The 13,815-nt window shown below is 41.1% G+C and overlaps 1 protein-coding gene across 9 annotated transcripts in view; it reads left to right on the plus strand.

Moving 5' to 3' along the window:
• Window positions 1-13,815, plus strand: part of LOC148522870 (poly(rC)-binding protein 3-like) — a 1,341,444-nt gene that overhangs the window by 959,730 nt on the left and 367,899 nt on the right. For 2 of the 9 annotated variants that reach the window (XM_088473624.1, XM_088473630.1), the window contains exon 1: window positions 10,677-10,973. The exons of the other annotated variants lie outside the window; for them this stretch is intronic. The gene's annotated coding sequence lies outside the window, so the exon portion shown is untranslated. Of the gene's footprint in view, window positions 1-10,676; window positions 10,974-13,815 lie in introns of those variants that run through there. 9 annotated transcript variants of the gene reach the window in all.

Here is a 13,815-nt window from a genome sequence, read left to right on the forward strand (position 1 = left end):
GGGAGTACAAAATACATGGAAAATAAGATACATATTGCACAAAGACGCACATGCCTACTAAATATAAAAGTAAGTTGGGAACAATAAAAGCTGCAACTTTCATTTACACTAGCTGTTGGTGAAAGAGTCCTACACCATAGGGGGGGTTAGCCCTTCCTGCAAATCTCTGCTGAGCAACAGACATATCAGAACTGGTTTTATGGATTAGCTTGGCACCCTACTCCAACAAGGTCTGTGCCTCTAAATGTACCTATGAATGACATCTGTTCCCCAGATTTAGCTGCACTCCACCTAGACCCCTGCTCCAACAAGACCTTGGCGTCCAACCAGGGCCGACGAGAGCCACGCCGGGCCCAGGTGACAGGGACATGGTCTAATCGCGGGTGGCGTGGCCACGGTCTCAGAAAAAAACTGGAAAAAAATGAATAATTTCAGCACCGCAAAGCTGCGCTGCGCGCTGTGGAGGGGGCACTATGTGCCCCTCAGCCTCACGCACAGCCAATGGGGGACGCGATCAGGGTGATCGCTCCCCCCATAGGCATAGTAGACAGCTCCAGCTGCTGCTTTAGCAGCTATGAGCAGTCTCCCAGTGCAGCCCAGCACACAGCAGCGTGTGCTGGGCTGCTGTGACTTAAGAGGGAGGGGGAGCGGTGCCGGACGCGGGCCCCCGCTGGGCCCTGCAAATTTGTACCCGCTCCTTCCAACAGCAACATTAGCTTGAGCCCTCTGTCTTTAGGTAAGCCTTACAGTATATTGCCTTCTGTAACACTGTAGTATACACAGGGCCTGATCAGACACATTCCCTAGGATGAGTTAGCACGTAGCCTGCCGATGTTTGCAATCTGCGCATGCGTATAAGATGCAGTGTGCGTGTGCGCACTAGTCCATGCAAAGCTCCGCTAGAATGAGTGACAGGACGTGCCGTTTGTGGGTGGTGACAGGGGGTGGTCGATGGAAATGGGGGTGTGGTGGTGCAAACGCAGGTGTGTCTATTTGTCTGAAAACCGTTTCAGGGGCATGTATAATTAAGACGCATCGTCAGCATACACAGTGACAGTGCTTGCGGTAGGGTATGGTCAGCCACAAGTGCTGCGTATGGGTCCGATGTTACTCGATGTTACCGATTGTGTAATACACTTCCTGGAGATGACGTATGTTACTAAGGAAAAGTGGGCGTCTAAATACATACCACGATCGCACAGCAAGTCATAGTGGGCAGGCTAATGTCTTGCTGGTGATCGCAGGATGGGATTTGCATACTTTGGCAGCTGCCGGCTGCGTGCGAACGCATCCTAGCGAATGGGTCTGAATCAGGCCCACAATTCGTCTGTTTCGCCTTCTGGATTTAACATATTTCTATTTATTGCTTTTCTTGCCCATTATTTTCCACTATAATGCACCAAAGATATATTTCAATGTATTGTTTATCTTGATTATAGCATGTCACTTTCTGTATTTGGTATTTCCCCAATGTGTTTTATATGTAGACCTTTCCCCACTAGGTGAAACCTATGTAGTTAGCCGATGGTAACCTCTACGGGTACTTTCATAAGTGGGAAGACCAATCCATGGAACTGATGATTCTTTTTGTATCTCATGTTTGTTTGTTTTCCATAATTTATGGGCACTGTATCTCATTCATATGTCATATTTACTCCCCAAAGTGTAATCATATCTGTGTTCTGCTTATACTGCATATAGTAACCTATTTAGTGCGCCCAAAACAACTACCTTGCCTGGTACACTTGTAGGTAGGATGAACAATCCGTGGAATGGCTAATTCTGTAGGTATCTTATTGCTCGTGTTTTGTATTTCATGCGTTGTGTCTCACCAAAGTGTAATCATACTTCTGTACATTGCTTATTCCACCCATTGTAGTGTGCCCAAGATGGCTGCCTCACTTGGTACTTTCGTGGGTGGAATGAACATTCTGCTGATTACTCTGTGGTTAGCTTCTACTTTGTATTACATATTTTTTATTCATCTACTATGTAACATGGTGTATTTCCTGTAAATGTAAAGCGCTTTGAGTCCTCTTGAAGAAAAGCGGTATATAAATATTCGTATTAACTGTGAATAAAACCCTACATGTTCACCAATGTCAGACCAATAACTTACCACACTTCACAGATCCCATTGACATTTTTTTTTTTTATAACTCGCAACAGCACAGTCGCTGCCTCTTTGCACACAGTGGCTGTGCTGAAATATGCAAAATCTGCAGGAGGCATCTGATGTAAAAAGACACCCTCGGTCTCTCTGATTCGCTGCTGCATCGGGAAGACGCAGTCATCAGATCTACTGCGTGAACATCGGAGCTCTGAGTAGCCTTGAGGTTACTCAGGATGTCCAACAAAATTACACTGCAAAGGCCAGTGAATCTGTGTCAAGGATGCAGCTATTGGCCTCAGCACGCCCAGAAAGCAGGGCCAACATGTCCCCATTTTCTGCAATGGTCCCCGCCACCAACCACCAGCAGCATGCTAACCATTCTGAGGCTTTTGGTTCACTGCGACCGACACTGCAGGACCTTATCTGCACATGCACTGTGTGGCTCCTGCGCATTTGCAGATCAAAAAACATTGGAGATTTACGTAAATATTGAATTTACATAAATCTCCGAATCAGGGTCTTCCTACACTCATTTGTTTTTACCAGGATAATACTGTGCCTTCTAATTCCAATGAATGAGAGTGAAATTAATAATTACCTACTTACGACAGGATAAACATTATTTTGAGCGGTAGAGGCGCTGTTCTTATAGCCATTTACACTACTCAATAATAAAAATAAGCTAAGCAGCTGATTAAAAGGAGTTCATTAAACTCCAGAAAAACTTGATTCTAGGAACAATCGTATAAAGCAGTTCTGCATTATACAACTTTTCCTAGTTTCATAATTACCTACTTACCTATTTGTAAGTATGCTGCAAGGATTACAGCTAGGACACTTCTGATTCCTCCTGTAGTTATGCCTATATGTTTTTGGTAAGAGGCACAAACAATGACTAGCTACTGTACATCCTATCTTTTCCACTCTGCTACCTTTAGCTTTTTTACAGCATTGCCTACTACCCCAAACTAATATATCACTGTTGTTGTCTTAACATTTATTGGCTGCTTCAACAGTCTAGAGTAGGTTAATCTCAGATAAAGGATTAGAAATTTTAATCAGCATCTCTTTTCCCAGCATCATTTACCGGACGTTGGTAAATTTAAACTGCCTGTGCAAATAGAGATTGTTCTTGACAGTTCAGCTTCCCTAACATTAGAATGAGGTTGTGGCAGGGCATGCATCACTGGAAAGGAGAATAGTAGTATGTAAATCACTATCCTAAAATATTTCACAAAACCATTTCAGATACAGCAAATTATTGCCTATTTCTGCTAACATTACATAACTCATGCAATATGTTTTCTAAAGACTTTTAACGCCCAAGCTGGCTGGATCCCCTGTAACATGGTTTCTTTCCTGCAATTGTAAAGTGCTTTTGTATAAATCTCTATATAAATAAATAATAAATTATTATTATTATTATTATTATTATTATTATTATCAAAACATATTTTCTTACTTGCAATGCCATGGCTAACAATAAGGTTTGCTGTTGAATAATTGAATGACAGCACTCTGTGAGTATTGATTTCATAGTGTAATTAAAAAAATGGTCCCAGCCTTGGCTGTTTTCTGTGTAGTGCCACCCTATTATAGTTGAAACCAGCTCCAGGCTGGTCATACAATAGTACTGATAAATCCAAATAGGGGATGCAAAAAAACAGAACCCCTCCTGTGACTGGCTAGCAGGTCTTTGCTGAAATGTGATAGTCAAATATTTAATAAAGTTGTGAACCAGATGTTTGGGAAGTCTAACAAAACCTGTTATAACATATTAATGTGTGCAGCACCCCGCTCTCCTCTATGCAGTGACCCCTCCCTTGTAACTTTTGTTGCATGCGCCAAAAATAGAAAATTCTTTAGTGCCATGTATCTGAATATATCTAATGAGACGGCACTGCTGGCTAAGGGGGGTGGGCACTTGCTGGCATACAGTTCTGGGCACCCATTAAAGATACGTCAGTGTTTTTTATTTATTTTACTCTTTTAGTATAATTGACAGGGTTAATGTAGATCCTGTCTATTTTACCAGGGCCACTGTGGTGGTAAATCTACTTTTCATAGGTTACCAACCTTGTTAATTATGCCATCTGCCACAACTCAGGGTGGGTCGAAAAGAGTATCAGGACCTTTCAATCTGGGGCTTGTAACCCTTGGGAGGAGAATCCCAAAGCGAGAGCCTCCAAGTTGCTATACATACAGGGCAGGATTTATAAAGAAGGATTTTTCAAAGTTGACAAACTCCTTTAATTCCACACCAAATAAGGAGCATGTTGAAAACAATAGTGGTGCAAAGGAAATAGTTGGAGGGAACCAGAGTTACCAGTTTCTTTTAATTTTCTAACTGGGATACCTGGCGTTGCACGGGTTGAAGACTGATCCCTGAAGTACACCTGCAGCCCCCTATGCACCAAGAAATGGCAGCAGATTGTCAATCACTGCCAGTCTGCTGCCGTTCTGCGTGTGAGATCCCTGTCACTGTGTCCGCAGCTGAATCGTCCCCTGAAATAATTCTGCACACCAACATTGAATACCATGTCTAGCAGGGCTGCCATCATGGGGGAATGCCAGGACTGGAGTCCCATTCCCAGACAGAAGGTGCCCGCCCACAGTGGCACTGTGTGGCTGCGATCCATCTCCCCTCCATATGCTAAACTTTGCCAGGATCAAAGATTGTGGATTGATTATGCTGTCTGCCAAGTCTGAATGTATTGAGTGCCGAGCTGCTCATGAGCCTGCCAGGCACTCTGCTAAGACCGCTGGGGCGGCTGCTGTAAGATGAGACAATGAGTGAAATGCTAATAATGCACACTGTTTAATGTCAAAGTTTATAATTCAAACACAGAGGGCTGACTAACTTTGCATTTCATGTATGCAGTTGTTGGAAAAGTGATATAACACAGCCCTTTGAAAAAGATGAGAGTGTGACAGTGTGTGTATGAAGCCAGCCCCAGAACCTATATAATTTAAGTGTCCCGGTTTTATGGGATTGTGTGACAGTGTGTGGATGAAATTCAAAGTTAGGTAAAAACCTAATTCTGGTCAAACTATACCACATGCCAAATTTGGTGGAGCTAGGTACAAAACCCTGGCTGTTCATAAAGTACAAGCAGACAGTCACACACACACACTTTCTCATTTATTATATACTAGCGACCTGCCAATGCTTCGACACGTGAGCACTTTCATCTCGCCACAGCCCCCTGCATCTCACCACAGGCCCCTGCTTCTCACTCCATCAATGGTTCTTACCACAGCCCCCTGCATCACACCACAGGTCTCTTCATCTCACCACAACCCCCGGCTTCTCACTCCTGCCCCTGCATCTCACCAGTGTCATCATAACCCTCCCTGATGCTGCCCTGTAGCTGGCTGGGGCCCGGCCACTTGAATGAGCTGGGAAGGGCAGAAGGATCATGGATGAGAGATTTATATTGCAGCTACCATAAGCATTATCAGCAGCATGTCCCTGGGACTAGTGCACCTGTTCGTATTTCCGCAGAGATGAGTAATATCATACCTTGTATTTCCTGGGCTTCCTGTTGAGTTTCCTTGCCGTGGTGCCCCTGTCTGAGAACAGCACTGACTTCCATTTGAGGTGCCTGTTCACTGAGGGCTGTGCGGGAACATCACACTGGAGAGGGAGCACCAGAGCCGTAACTAGACTTTTTGGTGCCCTGTGCAGAGAGAACGAGCATTGGCGCCCCGCCCATTTTTTAATAGGGACATAAGACAGTGCACCTGAAAAAGAGCCATGGCTTCATGGGGAAGGGCCAGGGAAGAGATAGGGGAGGCCAGGAGATGCTGGGAATAAAAGAAGAGGAAGCTAAAAATGAGAATGATAATAAATAGGAAAATTGGCAGGCCCAAACAGCTCCCCCCGCCCTGCGGTGCCATGGCACTGGTCGCACTACCCTAGTTACAGCCCTGGGGAACACTTCATGGTAGAGGAGTGGTGGCCAGAGCCTGCCTGCAGGATCAGCATAGGGATGGACATCGATGGTAGTGTTTTTACCATTTGATGGTGGTGGTCCGATGTTTGTCACCATCGAATGGAAATAATTTGATGGTGTTCTGATGGTCGATTGTTTTTTTAAATTCCTGATAGCTAAGCCTCCCCTGGCTCCTGTGTCTTCATCAGGGCATCTTCATTGGTTCATGGAAGGCTGCCTCTAACTCTGTCTGGCTCAGACATAACCCTGCTCAGTCCCTGACTTCCTCTGCCTCTAAGCTGCTGCTAAGCAACAGGGCACATTGCTAACTCTGATTGGCTCTCACTTTCTTAGAAAGCCAATCAGAACAAAGCCCTTGCCCCTACAGCAGCAGAAGTCAGTCACTCACACCGCACAAGATTTTCCTGTGATTTGCTCCTGTAAAATTGTCACTGCTTAGCTCTCTTTTGTCACAGATTAATGCTAAATACACCTAAACCTTCCTCGACCAATGCTGCATAGAATAGTGAAAACCCCAACAAAATCTGTCCAGTGGTTCAAGATATTAATCTGAACAAACAGACAGACCCCTAAACCGGGGACTTTATTTTAGAGAGAGAGAGAGAGAGATATGTGCAGTAGAAAAATTAGTTTTCTATTATCTGATTGTGATAATTTATTTCCATGGCACAGTTGTTATAAGCCTCCCTCCCCCCATTTGATTCAATAGAATAAAGAAACAATATGTACTTCATAGTCTAATATATCATGAAAATAAATGTTACCTTGTTTTCAATTTAATATATCTATTTTTATTTTAAGCATATTTAACTTCCTAACACATGAAAATTGTGTACAGATATTTTCCTCCAAAATGTGTGCTCTGTTATTATATACTAGCAATATACAAATGTTTTCTTCAGAGAAATCCTGCTCCATCCAATTGTTATATGTCAGCATGTAACCCACTTACACTGACAGGATGCTGGCCTGTAGCTTCCCATTTGCATTAGCATATCGGTTGGTGAGTTGTTTTGCAGTATTAACACTGTGATACTGTTTACATTAACCTTTAGGGTGGAGTGTCCTCATTAATTTCAGGGATTTTAATTAGATCAAATATGACATCCCACAATCATGAAAGAGGTCATGGAAATTATATATATATATATATATATATATATATATATATATATATATATATATATGGTTTTAATTAGAGCTAAGCGTTTCAGTTCTACTTGGTTCTCTTCACCAAATTAGCGCAGGTTTGGATTTATGCTGTAAGATAACCCAAAACACGTGAAAGCCGTATAGCCAAAATGATTGTTGTAGATCCGAACTTAACGGAGCCAAAACCGAACCACTCTATTAATTACAGTTTGCAGAGGCTGATAATTATGCATCGGTGACTCACATTACTATTTCATTGACATAACTCAGCTCTATTGTTCTCTGATTGCATCACAGAAGCTCAGAAAACTGACCATGGTGAGCAAACAATGAGAAATCACAGTCTAATGACAGTGTCCAGTTTATTGAATTACAATCATCTAGCAAAGCAAAACAGTGTCTCTTAACTTTACACCACCATGAATAGTTTTGTAAGGCGATATAACTTCCAGAAATCCTTAAAGGTGGATTGGAGTAAAACCAATTGTGCATACCTCACATTGCCAAACAGAATCAAAGAGAAGACACGTGATGACCTTGTCTATGGACTTGGAATTCAACCTTCAGTATTTTTCATTCATTTTTACTGATCGTCTTTATTATTTATTTTGTCATATTTAAGCAGTGATAGTACCATCTATGCATTTGATTTATGCCATACATAGCCTTTGGTTTTCAGCATTTAGAAATTGCAGTATAATAATAAGTAGTAGATGGTTGGACCTGCTGCGTCCCCTTCTGTTGACTCATTTATTGTCTGTTGACATCCCACCCAGCATCCTGCATGTATTGTCTTGTAAACATGGCCTCTGTACACTGCAGATTGCATTGGAAATGAAATCCCTCATAAACAAACAATATGCAGTACCATGCAAGCAGCTGTCATCACAAGAACAAAACTAACAATCAACTGCTTTTTAAAACACAAACTGCATGAACTGTTTGCATGGTAAGAGTATCATTAGCTGTTCAGCCCTGTTGTCATCAATTTACACTATACATTACTAGTATGCTGTAATTACCTTTTTAACATGAGTGTACAGTAATGTTAAGTACTCTTTCCTGTTGGTATAAATGACCATTCAATAAACTGACTACAGCATTTTAAACAAACTGTACACATTTTTCCTTAGTCTTTATTGACTTTTGACCTATTTTAGGCTTTAATAAGTATTTTAAAAAAAACAGACAGTGCTAGCCTTATTTATTATTACCTGTTATTTATATAGCGCATACACATATTCTGCAGTGCTATATAGAGAATATATAGGGCTCTATTTACTACAATCCGCATTGGTAATGCAGTTTGTAGTGTGATATTACCGACTGAATTTGCATTGCGAATTCAGGCAATATCACAGGGATTTACTACAAATCCCTTGCAGGGACAGAGCTTGCGAGAAAGCTCTGTCCCTGCGAATCCCATCCGCACAGTAGTCACGGTATTTTCACAAAAAAATACCGTGACCAGTGCCCCGCGCATGTGCTGGCCTACCGTCGCTGCTACTCCCTGATGCTAAGCCATGCCCCCATTGTTAAGCCCCGCCCCTCGCAATCGCGGACCCCCCCGCGACCCCCTTCTCCCTTAATTACACTTACCTGCATGATCCAGGCTCCGGTGATGTCTTCCATGTCCTCCGGTCAGATGATATCCCATACTGCACTGGGACCCGATCACCTGATGACCGGGCCGCAGTGCAGCATGGGAGACCAGCTGACCGGAGGGAGGACATCACCCGGAGCCCCGACCACCTGTCCCTAGAGTCAGGTAAGTAAATTTTGTTTTTACTTTTTTTTTCTTTTTTTTACAGTGAATTAGCGTGTGGTCTGTTTAGACCACAGAGCTGATTACTGGGGCCAACTCCTGGCTCTGCTCTCCCCGTTAGAGCAGGGCAGGAGTCTGGTAACCGGGGGAGACCCTGGATAACGCCAGGTGGCGTTATTATCACAGGGCTTTCCCCGGTATTTTTTTACAATTTATGTTTAGTAACTAGTAACTCTGGTCGGATCACATTTCCCATTACAATTATGGGAAATGCGATCTGCTTACTAAAAATAAGTGATACTTAGGGGTTGGAGTAGTATTTTACGAATTCTACTCCAACTGCCCTATAGTAACTGTAGGTGAAACTATAACAATGTAAAAAGGGTGTGAAAACAGCCTTTTTCACATTATTTTATTAAAAATAATGTTAATAAATAGAGCCCTAAAGGCCCCCATACATCAGAGATTGATTGCAGCAATCGTGCAATTTGCAATCGATTGTGTATAAAAATCTTTCCCTTTTACAATTGATTGCAGATTGCAGAATTGCCACAATCGATTGAAAAAGGGAAAGATTTTTATACACAATCGATTGTAAATTGCATGATTGCTGCAATCAATCTCTGATGTATGGGGGCCTTTAGTCACTTACTTCAGTCACTGCCCCAGTGCAGCTTACACTCTATCAATAGGATAAAAAGCTTAATAAGCATAATAAATAGAGCCCTGGGGAAATAAAACATAAATATTACAGCAAAAGTCTTTCTGTTTTGTACATGGTATTAATACTGCCATGCAGCTGGTACCATGTACAAACAATATAGGAATATAGGTAAAACTGAGCGTGGGTATATTTATATTCTGTTTAAAAAATTTACCTTATGCTATCAGTAAAGGCTATAAAAGGCCTAGTTGGATGCTGCTCACAAACCAGCCCTATTCTAGACATTACCCTATGTACCTGATAGATTAATTTGCATTTAGATGCAATGTAGGGGTGTATTGGGCATATATGCCTGTGTAGGGACTTCCAGAGAATTGGGGTCCCATGACGACAGGCTGCCAGCTTAAATGTTTTGATCAAAATACTGTATGAACAAAATCTCCATGCTTTTTTGATACACCCAGTTTTGTACTATATTATTGTTAATGTCGAAAGTAAAAGTCTTTCTATTTTGTATACATATATCAGGCATTAATACTGCCATGCAGCTGGTACCATGTATATATATATAGTTAATACATTGTTAGCTTTTCTTATAAATGGTAATAATTCATATTATGTGATATGATACATTGTGACCTTGTGTACGCGGCAAAACAAGCTGATCTATACGGATATGAGCGCATAAACACTGATACCACTAAGATGTTACAGTAAGTGATGATTTCAGGATGCTGAGACTGGAGTGTACTTAGCCACACAGTCATGCATAGTTCAGAGCATCTTTAATCTGTTTCCTCTTGTGACTTCTTTTTTTTTGCATGGATTACACCAAATGTTTTCTGTTACACTGTAATAAAAAAAATGTTCTGCACCCAGGACTGTGCTGCTACAGAGCTGTACTCTGTGTATTGGTTCTAGTGTTCTTTCGGATTAGGACATTCCCAGCCTTGACAGAGCCTTTGTTCATTATATTTATAGCTGCTTCTGGTCATTGTTGAGCAAAGGAGATTGCCCTGCCCTCTGGCCCTTTCCTAAGAAGATTTTGGGCAGAAGCTTCTCTCATGTGGCACTAATTGAAATGATTGGTGGAGGGGGTGTTGTTAGCTCACTGTGCCTGACTCAGGCTTATCTGCTAGGGGCTAAGCAAGAGGAGAGAAAAAAAAAAAAAAGCAAAGCTTTGCCTCATTCCAGCGGGGCTCAGGACTCCTGGCCATCTGTCCTCAGTTGGAATCAGAAGACACATAGAAGGGCCGCACTCACTGTGACCGTGCAGAAGAGCATTGTCCAGGAAGTCTGGCTGAGCTTTTTGCGGAGGAGAAGGTTGGTGAATATAGCTCTATTCTCTGTCACAGGGGGTTTAGCTGGGGGAATCTGTCTCTTGCAGCGTTGTGTATAAGCCCATGAATTATTGTGTGTGGCTTTATATACTATATAAGATACTGTAGTAATGTATGTAGTACACTTTTGCTGCTTCACAGTTACTCTATGTATACTACTAGCTTATGGCAGTAGGTCAGACATTTTTTTTAAATAAAATTGAAAACATTGCTTTAAATTACTTCTAATGGTTGTATTGAAGTTATAAGGTTATTTTAGGACCTGGAGACGCAAGTTTTACTTCCAGAGTTGCTTACCTGTCATTATAATGTAGGGCAGCGACTCCTGACTACTGATTCCTTGTTGGAATGTATGAATGACGTTCTGATGCCTCACTGTGTTGTGTATTCCCCATTTTCATGTATCATCTAAACAAGTGTAAATGCTTATTTTGTCAGCTATATTCTAATCACTAATACAGCTAGAGCACCTGCACTATACTGTATATGTTAATGACATTTGACTAGAGAATAAGGTTATTGTAAGATTTTGTTTTTGTTTCTGTATAGTCAAAGAAATGCTCTTAAAATAGTCTAATATAACTAATGTAAAATGTATCCATTGTATGTTGTTTTTTTTATGAGAAAATGCTTTAGTCTGGATGCAGGCCTATCTGACACTGAACTGGTTAATGAGCTTCCGACACCACGGACTGCTTCCTCAGTCCTACAGTAACATTTTCATGAATGGGCTGATATATGACTCTTACACAATTGCATACATTTCTCTTTATTTAGCTCAGGTGATATATGTGTACAGTTTAGCAGAGAAATGTATCTTTCATGGACCATTTTAAGGTCTTTGTATCAGGACTGCACATGGTTAGAATAAAGTGTCACTTGCTGAAATTATTAATCAGTGTGATTTAAACATGCTGAATAATATGAACAGCTAACTTCCAACATCTACTCCTATGACATTTGAAACAGGCTTCCATAGAAGTTTCATATTTGTTAACAGTATAACTGACAGTAGTAATAGCTATCTACCCAAAGAAGTGTGTCCCATTTGCGATATGCAGTTCATACTGTGGGGCATATGTATCAAAGCTTTATGTGAGATAAAATTGTGAGAAATATATCACCAACCAATCAGCTTCTAACTTACATTTTGCAGGCTGTGGTTAAGAAATGATAGTTTGGAGCTAATTGGATGGTGATATATATTTTACAATTTTATCTCACATCGAGCTTGATACATATGCCTCTGTGTTTTCTTAAGGTAACATTCCTGACTGAAGAAGATACTGTAACAATGTTTTTATGTACTGATTCATGGCTACCAATTTACTCCCAAACCCACTTACACAGTGGGCCTTGTTCAATTACATGGACGTGATGGCAGAATTTTAAAATTTAATAGTATTCACAAAAATTGGGGCTATTTTATTAATTCATATGCTCCTAATTTATAATCTGTAATTCAGGTGTAAAATGAATATTTTATGCACAAATTTTGGTAGAAATTATTCACTAATTAACCTCAACAATAAACATTCAAAAAAATAATATTTTTAATAAATGAATAAAATCAATAAAAAAAATGTCACAGCACTTCCTGTCTCCTGATAACACAAACATTGTGATTCTGACTTGTGGCATTATCTAATGCAAAGGCCAAACAGTGATGCAAATATACGATGAATTCCTGGGCCATAAGCGAAGTTCAATTTAATTTTTCTGTAAATTAAAATATATCATGGAAACTTTTAAAATGTATTTCAATTGCAAGAAACTGTTAGAGACATTCTGAGAGACACAAATGGTCTTAGGTCACAGGCTAGATCTGGTCACAGATGTGAGTAGTCTTAATTGAGGGCTGGACATTTGGCTGTTTTGTTTTGCACATAAGGGTGACATTGTTAACTGGAAGACTAGCTAATGGGTTTCAATTTTTGCTCTTAATGAAAGGCTTTCTTGTATGTCGAATAGATTCGTTTAAGCAATGAATATTGTGTGACTGGAAATTGAATGCATCATATTTTACTACAGTAGTAGCTTCCATAAATGGACAATGAGCAAAAATAATCCAAAATGTGCCTTTAATAATAGTTTGTAGCATGACATACATACTGTATTTATCCAAGATTCGAGAAATGTTGCATATTTAATGTACATTAGTGTCTATAATTTTACTTTACTGTATTTCCTAGCAAATGAATTATTGATGTCATTATGTTTTAGATTTAAATATTTTAGTAAAAAATATTATCTATATCGATCTATATTGTTAATATTTTAAAGGCTTTATAGAAAGCCACAGCATATGTAACTGAAATACTAAGCAGTGCAGGTAGGTAAAGTGCGTAAAAGTGTTACAAGATGTCCCAAACCATGGATAATGGAAAAATCATTGTGCTGCATATGTATGCTAAGAGCCATATTTTGCAGAACTTGATGGATTTAAAATAATGAACAGAGGGCCTGATTCTGACCTGCTCGCAAGCGCTGTGCGCTCGCAAGCGGGTCGATGGTCCCCCACTGCACATGCGCACACCGGAGCCGGCTTCAGCGTGTGCATGCGCGAGCCCCAGCAGCTCCGTTGCTCCTGGGCTCACTACAAGTCGGGGCAGCTTTCGATATTGACAGCTCGCCCCGTTTTGTAGGAGGGTCGGGGGGGTGGCTTGCCAAACTGAGGCGTTCCCGAAGTGATGTCAGTGGTGAGCTTCTGGCTCTGTTAGAGCCGGAAGTTCACTGGGGCTTGCGGCAGACGTGACCCTACCACAAGGGTCTCGTCGCAAGCCCCATCGGGACCATCGCCTGGCCGCTCGCTAAAGCTGTGGGTG

Source organism: Taudactylus pleione, unplaced genomic scaffold (assembly GCF_031769625.1).
Source record: "Taudactylus pleione unplaced genomic scaffold, aTauple2 ptg000137l, whole genome shotgun sequence".
In the NCBI taxonomy this organism is placed as follows: domain Eukaryota; kingdom Metazoa; phylum Chordata; class Amphibia; order Anura; family Myobatrachidae; genus Taudactylus; species Taudactylus pleione.